Below are 9,808 nucleotides of genomic sequence, written 5' to 3' on the forward strand. Positions count from 1 at the left end.
AATTCTCAACATTAACTTTTGTTTATTAAGTATTCGAAAGACGTTATTGGATTTAGGCTATGTTTATTGATTCAAATGTTGTTGATATTATTGATACAACCGTTTACCAGCTGTCTTTAATACGTTATTATGGCTTGCCGTACTACATGGTCGTCATAAATATATAACCTGTACGCTCAGGGTGGGATAATGGATCACCATATCTGCACTGTTCTTTAACAACATTGTCTCTTGTCAGGAAAATTTGAATCATACCAGGAACATATCATGTAAACAGAACATTTACCCAGACTTGGACATTTCATCAATATGGAGTCAAACTTAACTTGCCAACATTTTAAATGTGTTTGTCAAAGCTAAATGGCTTTTATGGCAAAGCCTGCTCAAACAAAAAGGAGGGTTGACATGCCTGACGACTCGGAAATACCTAGGCTGTAGGAGAAAACAGTGCCAAGCACCTCTAAGCAGAATGTTGGTTGTTCATGGCTCTGAAACCTTACTGTATGATAGTATTCAGCATGCAGTCTGCACTTTTCAAAGATTTTTTTCTATTTTTTCTCTGAGTTCTCCTGGGAGTTTTTCCTTGACTTTCTTGAGGGTTTCAGGTTGGTTTAGGTGCAGATCCATGGTCATCTGTAAAATCCTCTACGGCGTTACTTAAAAAAAGGGGCTTCATAAAATTTGCTTTGAAACTGGAAACTCAAACTCATTTTAACCATCTCAAACAATTATACCTCTTTGAGACCTCAGAGTGCTGCGCTCAATTTGTCATATGGACTAAATCTATTTAATGACTCATAATTTCATTTAGATTATCTTACATGTCAAACATACTTTATTCTTCCTCAGGCTCAGAGGAGCATGGTCTAAATGAAACATATTTAAAATAAAGTATTTATATTAGCGCTAGTAGAGATGGTGGATGAGTGCTGTTTGCTAGTACAGATGGTGGATGAGAGCTGTCTGCTAGTGGATGAGTTCTTACTGATGGAAACAGACTTCTCTTTGTGTCTCATGGCATTGTTTTGAAATATGTCCCAACAGCTATTTATACACAAAACTGCATCTTCTCCCACATGACCATCCTAGCTGTGTGTCAGATATACATCAGACTTGTATGTACATTTTTTATATGTAAACTGTTAAAGTGGAAATCCGTAAAAGAGTGAGAGACAGAGAAGGAGGAAATAGAGAAGGAGATAAGAAAATGTTCTGAGTGAAGACAGGGTGGGGAGGGGTGAGGCAGGCTTAAGAAAGTGGGGAGTGATGAGGAGGGGTGGAGAAAGGGTCTGTCAGGGTGAAAGGGGGTGAGGAGGGGTGTGGAAGGGAGGGGTGGTGTGGGGAGGGGCGAGGAGGGTGAGGACGGTGGGGAGGGGGCTGTCAGGCTGGGGTGCTGGGGCTTGTTTTAGTTGTGCATGTGATCAAGTGGACATCCCCCAAGGAGGCCTACCAGCAGAAGAGCTGCATAGCCAAGCTTTGTTCCCTGTGCACAGATCAGGAGGAGAGCACACAGACACACAGATACAGGGACAAGACTGCAGGAGAGGAGGAGGTGAGGGAGGAGTCCTGGCCTGCGCCACCAGCTGTCTGTCAGAGGCCAGGGGAGAACACTATGAGGGCAGGGGCCAATACAGGAGACCAGGGGCCAACACAGGAGACCAGGGGCCAACACATTTTGGGTGCCGGTTCGGAGCCGGTGCTTAATCTCGAACCAGTTCTTTCTCTTTCGAAAGCCTGAGAACCGTCTCCGAACCAGGGAAAGTGGTTTGCAAGTAGCACCACTTCGGAGCTGGGCTAGAATGGGAACCAAGTAAGAACCGCTTGCGTTAGGGGCGGGGGTTACCGTGACCAACAAGATGAACAGAATCCCTTGACCGGCATTGCTGTACGTTTTTACAATTCATATTTCAGCTAAACGGTACGTGTAAATCAGCATCAGAATTAAAATATGACGAGAAGTGGCCAGTGTAGTTGCTGAAATGTGCTTATTTTATTGATGAAACGGCTAATTTGTAAATTTGCTCCGACTTTTTGATAACCTAGCTAGCATCGCAGTGCAGTGCAGACACTAGTTGCTGCATTTAATCAGAATCCTATCAAACGAGTGAAATGACAAACACTAATTTTGATTTTTTTTTTTACTTTATTAAGTATGAGCCTATATTTAACACAAATGTAATACACAAGCACTATAAAATATATATTTATAAAATGTTGCATTGATAATGCCAGTGTTGTCATACTGCTGTGAGTCCAGGGTATTGCGCGATAGCCAAGAAAACACGCATCTCAACCTCGCGTTCTTAGCGTTCTTCGGATTGATAAACAGCCTTTAGACGGGCTCTGCTTTGTGTTTGGCGCTGCCGCACTAGCGTTGCTGGGAAAAATAAGACATATACAGTGACATACTGACGTGGCTCTGTGGTGGCTCTCTAGCCCGTGGAAAAGCAAATCGGTTCTTAGAAGGCTCGCAAATTGAACCAGCTCCGAACCGGCTCTAGCACCAGCTCCGAACTAGCTCCTGGTTCACTTTGGTGGAAAGGGGGTATAAGAGAGCAGGGGCCAACACAAGAGACTAGGGGCAAACACAGGAGACCAGGGGCCAACACTATGAGGGCAGGGGCCAACACAGGAGACCAGGGGCCAACACTATGAAGGCAGGAGCCAACACAGGAGACCAATGGCCAACACAGGAGACCAGGGGCCAACACTATGAGGGCAGGAGCCAACACAGGAGACTAGGGGCCAACACTATGAGGGCAGGGGCCAACACTATGAGGGCAGGAGCCAACACATGAGACCAGGGGCCAACACAGGAGACCAGGGGCCAACACTATGAGGGCAGGGGCCAACACAGGAGACCAGGGGCCAACACTATGAGGGCAGGGGCCAACACAGGAGACCAGGGGCCAACACTATGAGGGCAGGAGCCAACACAGGAGATTAGGGGCCAACACTATGAGGGCAGGGGCCAACACAATGAGGGCAGAGGCCAACACAGGAGACCAGGGGCCAACACTATGAGGGCAGGGGCCAACACAGGAGACCAGGGGCCAACACTATGAGGGCAGGGGCCAACACAGGAGACCAGGGGCCAACACTATGAGGGCAGGGGCCAACACAGGAGACCAGGGGCCAACACAGGAGACCAGGGGCCAACACTATGAGGGCAGGGGCCAACACAGGAGACCAGGGGCCAACACAGGAGACCAGGGGCCAACACTATGAGGGCAGGAGCCAACACTTTTAACTGTAGGACTTCAGGGGTCAACACTAAAAGAACAGGGGCCAACACCATTACACACAGAGACTTTATGTCTTTAGAACAGGAAGCTAACTACCGGTATTTTTTAAAATAAAAAACAACTTTAGTGTCAATTGAGGACCTCATGGCTGGTAGTATTAAATGTATATAGTTGGAATTTTCCTTTCATTGGGGTTGTTTGATATGTGTCACATGGTTTAGCTCCCAGCGCTGGTAAACAGCAGTGTGATTGTTATCAGCAGTAAACCTTTCAGCATAATGTTAATAGATGGTTATTAAACACGTCTGGGTGCCAGGAGAGGGGAAGTGTGAGGTCTGACATGGAAGACCAGGCAGAGGGCTGATCCCACACTGGAGACATCTGCCTGGCTGTATACCACACACACACACACAGACGTGCACACACACACAGGCTGCACCATAAACACACAGACACACACAGGCGCGCACACTTACTTTCCCAGGCAGGTCATTGTGGTTCATGAGGTAATGGTCAACCTTGACAAAGTATAGTGCCGTATTGTCAGAGTTCTCACCTGCTGTCTGTCACAGTTTATTGCTGTCACACGCTGCCTGACACAGAGAGGATCAGTTAGCCTGCAATAGGGATGGAACCAAAGCCTGATATGTTAATCGTATGAGCACAGACAATCAAGTTATCAGGTCATATTTGGATTGTGATGATTTTATCAGTTTCCCTGCAATCTCACAATTGTAGCAATTTATTGTCAAAACAAAAGTGAAGAACACAAGCCAAAGAGTTGCAGGGTCTCTCCCATGCTAGTCCCCCATTTCCATAGCTATCTATCTTGGGAGTGGCCCCTGCAAGTATTTGACTAGTTCTGCTTCCCTTGCTTCTTTGCTTTCCTGGTTAGTCCCATGGTACTATTTCAATGAACATAAAGTGACTACAATTGTAGTTTTAATTTGATCCCCTTTAATTAATTGTGAAACACAGATAATTACACTGCTTTCGTGTAAGGCCCCGCCCACTTCCAACGTCTATCCAAAGACGGATGCAGCAGATCGTTTTTCGGTAAAGAGACACAGATAACGACATCTCGTGACACCCCTAGCCTGCAGGAAGGCCTACACTGTTCCTCTCCCTGGTCTGAAGGCCACTCCACCAGTTCCACCAGATCCCCACTCCTCTGCCAGCCCTGCAACGCCTTCACTAACGCATCCCAGCCAGGACCCAGAGTACTTTACAGTGGAAGAGAAATATGAAGCTACGGTGATAGCGAGGCGTGTCTGATTGCAGTGTAACTGAGACTAATGAGGAAATAACAGGGCATGATTCATGAGCTTAGTGAGAGGCCTATGTCTGGCCTTGTCTGCCCTACGCACACCTCCCCGAGGTAGTACTGAGGTAGTATTGAGGTAGTACTGAGGTAGTACTGAGGTAGTATTGAGGTAGTACTGAGGTAGTACTGAGGTAGTACTGCTGTAGTATTGAGGTAGTACTGAGGTAGTATTGAGGTAGTACTGAGGTAGTACTGAGGTAGTACTGATGTAGTATTGAGGTAGTACTGAGGTAGTATTGAGGTAGTACTGAGGTAGTACTGAGGTAGTACCGCACGTCTCCTGGGATCGTTTTGAGGTAGTACTTAAATGCTACCACCTCCTTGAGGCGGTATTGAGGAAGTACTGAAGTCATGTTTCACACCTCCCTGAGGTAGTGTTGAGCTAATATTACACATCTCCCTGAGGTAGTGTTGAGTTAGTATTGCACACCCTCCTGAGGTAGTGTTGAGTTAGTATTGCACACCCTCCTGAGGTAGTGTTGAGTTAGTATTGCACACCTCCCTGAGGTAGTGTTGAGCTAGTATTGCACACCTCCCTGAGGTAGTGTTGAGTTAGTATTGCACACCCTCCTGAGGTAGTGTTGAGTTAGTATTGCACACCTCCCTGAGGTAGTGTTGAGCTAGTATTGCACACCTCCCTGAGGTAGTGTTGAGCTAGTATTGCACACCTAACTGAGGTAGTGTTGAGCTAGTATTGCACACCTCCTTGAGGTAGTGTTGAGCTAGTATTGCACACCTCCCTGAGGTAGTGTTGAGCTAGTATTGCACACCTCCCTGAGGTAGTGTTGAGCTAGTATTGCACACCTCCCTGAGTTAGTACTGACGCAGTACTGAAGCAGTATTGCATACCTCCACGAAGTAGCATTGAGGTAATATTGCATACCTCCCTCAGGTAGTATTGAGGCACTACCACTGTAATACTACACACTGAAACTCTGAACTGAAAATACACTCAATGACATGTACACACACATGCTGACATGGACACATACATGCTGATATGTACACACGCTCTTACATACATGCGCTGTGAGACGAGCGTCAAAGATGGGGAACTCACTGGTGTTGTCTTATGACATTAGAGGGATGGAAATTGATTGGTTTTCGATGGAGGAATTTCATAGAGTTGTTCTGTTGAAGACCGCTTTCAGCTGAATAAACATATTTTGACAAAGACGCTCTTTTCATTTCACAGACAAGCTGCTAATTATTCCCAAGCATACAGCTGTGGCTTTGGGGGGATATGGTGCAACACTCACCATCAGATGATTCAGATATATCTTTTAAACGTTTTCTTTTTATAACGGTCATAGCTGAAGCATGATATCCTGCCATTGTAAACTCAGCAGAACAATATGTTAACTCCACAGTAACTCTGTCTCGCTCACCCCCGCACAGTTCTCACAGCCACACAACACCACGCCAGTGTCACACTCGTAACTCTGTCATCAGACTCTCCCGCAGGAGAATGGACATTCTGAGGGCGCCACACAATCGTTTGATAAAAATACACTGTCTTTTTTGTCTTTTTTTTTTATCAGCTCGTGATTCGCAGGCACGGTGAATCCATACAGTGGACAGGGGTGAGAAGTTTGTCCGTGTTTGAGTCTGGTTGCTGCCTCCCGTGCTCTCTGCAGCAGTGCATCATGGGAGGTCGATGCATGGACGGGGCGGATTGCTGTGGCAGTCGTTTTCTTGACAGATGAGGAGAAAGGGGATGGAGGGATGAGAAGGATGGAGGGATGAGAGAAGTCTCAGCTCAGAGCCCCGTGGGGCTGGCACTGTGCCAAATCACTAAAGCTGCTGTCTGCCTCCCTGCCAGCCTGCCTGCCAGCCTGTCTTCCTACTCGCCTGCCTGCCTGCCTGCCTGCCTGCCTGCCTGCCTGTCTGTCTGTCTGTCTGTCTGTCTGCCTGACCTTCTTGCCAGCATGTGTCTGCATGGCTAAGCTATGAGTGTGAGGGTCCAGGTGAGCACAGGAGGATTAGATTTCTTCTCTGGACCAAGATGTGTGTGTTTCAACAAGCCCCTCCCCCTCCTATAAAACCTTTGCACCAATCCCCCCCACACCCCATCAACACCTTCCCTTTTCAGTACACTTTTTTTTATAAGCGGACACTTTCATTCAAAGCGCTGTACACTCAGATAGTGCAGGTGATAAGTGTAGAAGATAACCAAGATTAGTGATTTAGTGTATCGGCACAGTACCTTAGTTGTTAGTGTCGAGGCTATGTGGAGATGAGAGTGACTAAACAGCTGTCACAATCAATATCATTTTTATTATAGCTGAGCTGCCCCCCCCCTTCCCCTCCCCCCCCCCCCACCCAACCATACACACACACAAAACTCACTGGTCACATGAGCGAAAGGGGTGGCACCCCCAGGCAAGTTAAGTCTTGGAGAGCACATGACCACTGCACACACACACACACGCAGACACACAGACACACACTGAGACATGGGGGCATCTAGGTCAGTATCCTAGATTGTAACAATGGTGTTTAGTGTTCTTTTCCTCACCATGGGCAACAGTGACACAGCAGAACAGGCCTATGTCTCTACGGATGTTCCCAGCTTTCTGCAACCTCCCTGGGGTCAACAGTTTGGGGCTGCACCCCCCCCCCCCTACATACATACATGCACACACAAACACACACACACATACATACATACAAACCCGAACCCAGAGGGCATTCTGGGTAATACCTGTGTAAAAACGAACAAAACCGAAAGACCCAGCAGGGCAGCAACTGGTCAAACTGGATCGAAACGTATTATGTTGTATTTCATTTAGCATCGTACGGGAATCTGCAACCTCTTGATCTGCAGTCGAATGCTCCTCCTCTGAGCTAGACCCCTCCTTTGGCTCTCAGGAAGATTTAGAAACATGTTTTCCCATGAGGATGATGAGGGAGAACATGTCAACATTTTATAATTTAAGACCTTCCACTACTGTGTGCAAGAGTACAACACGGACAGCAGAGAACACAGGCACAGTGTTAAGTGTGTTCCTGTTCATGTTCGGTGAGTCTGTTGATGCCAAGAAGGTCCTGCAGAATGTCTGAGATGTAACGGACTATGGAAGAGATTGTTTGCACTTGAGCGGAACCAGCTCTCTGACACACATCTAATGAGTTCAACTGCCCCCCCCCAATCAGAAAGAGTACACTCAAATGAAATGTATTCTATAAGAGCTGGATTGGAAGTGTCCTTAAAATGTACTGGTTTTATTGAGTTTGACTTAGTGACAACTTTAATATTCTCTGCTTGTACTGAAACTTTGACAGTAAAATTGTTCACTTGTGCCGAGCACAAGGTTTTATATGAAGCCTTCATATAAAACCAAAAAGCAACAGTCTGTTTTTGTGGTGCACCACAAGACTCCTTATTTCAATCCTTGTTGTGCCTCTAAGTTGTTGTTGGCAAAAAGGGATGGCAATGAAGTCGATTTGTGTAGGTGCGGTGAGCCAGCCTATATTGTGAGTTGAAAGTCTCTTGGTTCGGGGCCTGTCTTCCTGCCTCACAGCAGCGTCTCACATGATCCAACGTGTCGATGCTGGGCAACGTGTTGGTTTGCCTTCTTACCTTGCAGCAGCTTGACAACAAACATAACGTTGTTCCCAAACAGCAGCTCTGGTGTGTATGTATGCATGTATGTGTTTGCATGCGTGTGTGTGTGTGTGTGTCACAAGTGGGAGCGTGTGTGTGCTCCAGCGTGAATTTCTTTCGATTTGACTCCCGTTATTTAATTTCAAACCAAATGAAACAGAAAGAGGTAGACACATGTCAAACACGGTGCTCCTGTCACTCCACATTCTCACTGCACTGTTTAGTTACAAACTCTGCTGTACGCTTTTAATGTGTTCTCTATGTAAGAGTGCGTATGTGCGTAAATACAAACTTAAAACAGAAAAGCAATCAGACCAATCAGAGTGCCGACGTTTCAAAACTCTTGTACAGAAGCCTATTGGTGTGTGACAGTGACATTTGGGGACTGCCCACCCTGTGCAGACAGATCCTTACAAATACACCATAGTGAGAATGTGGTGTTCAGACATTAGCTCCAGTATGTGTGTATGTGCTTGTGTATTTGAGTGTGTCGCATGTGCACGGTGTGTGTATGTGTGTGAGTGTGTGTCTGTGTGTGTTGATTCTTCTCTTGTAGCTGTGGCTTGTCTGAGCAACAAATCAATGGAGGTATCACTTACAGAGCTGGTGTTTTAATCTGGCCCGCAGCCTTGCCAGTTCTGCCCCACAGGGACCCGGGGGGAACTGGATCTGGGTCTGGCTGTAGCCAGAGACCGAACCAGCAGTACCCAGCAGGACCCAGCGTCCCCTGGGGAGCCTGGCCAGCGCTGGGCCAGGGAGGCTGGCTGACTGGCCCCTCCGCAGCCTCGAAAGCATCCAGTTTCACAACAGAGCCTGATGTTACATATCAAACAAGACAAAGAGATTACTAATCCGATTATCTCCCTCTCGCCCATGAAGCCAAATACATCAAAATCGGATTCCCTCTCACTCTCGTGAAAGCAGATGAAGATCGAATCTAATTTGCGTTGGGTTTCCTTCCCTCTTCCAGCCACTTGGCTCGGTGAGTTATGGCCAGGTTGAGACTCTCAAACTCTTACTTACCGTTCAAACAGATCGTTATTTCTCATCCTAAATCATATCCAGGATCAATTAGATGATGTAAGGACCTGAGGAGGAGGAGGCTGGCGTCTCCCGGGTTACACGGTTGGGTCTGAGAGTTACATTTACATTTAGTCATTTAGCAGACGCTCTTAGTAAGTACAGGGACATTCCCCCCGAGGCAAGTAGGGTGAAGTGCCTTGCCCAAGGACACAACGTCAGTTGGCATGACCGGGAATCGAACTGGCAACCTTCGGATTACTAGCCCGACTCCCTCACCGCTCAGCCAACTGACTCCCGGGTTACGGCTTATTGACACAAATGGACGAGAGGAACTTGAAGATCTCAGCTGAGTATGTGTGGGCAGGTACATTGGACATCGACAACCCTCCAATTACCTTGACTCTCCCGGTAACCTGACCCTCCCAGTCCCGGACCCTGCCAGTACCTTTCTAGTACCTTGACAAGCGCAGTTGGTAGGCGTTCTTTGGATCAGGGTCCAATCACACGCCAGTGATTGTGTTCTGCTGGGACCACTCCAGCCAATCACACGCCAGTGATTGTGCGTGTTAAGGGCTAACCAAGCGAACCCATGAGTTCAACCATGATCAT

Source organism: Osmerus eperlanus, chromosome 24, assembly GCF_963692335.1.
Source record: "Osmerus eperlanus chromosome 24, fOsmEpe2.1, whole genome shotgun sequence".
Lineage (NCBI taxonomy): Eukaryota > Metazoa > Chordata > Actinopteri > Osmeriformes > Osmeridae > Osmerus > Osmerus eperlanus.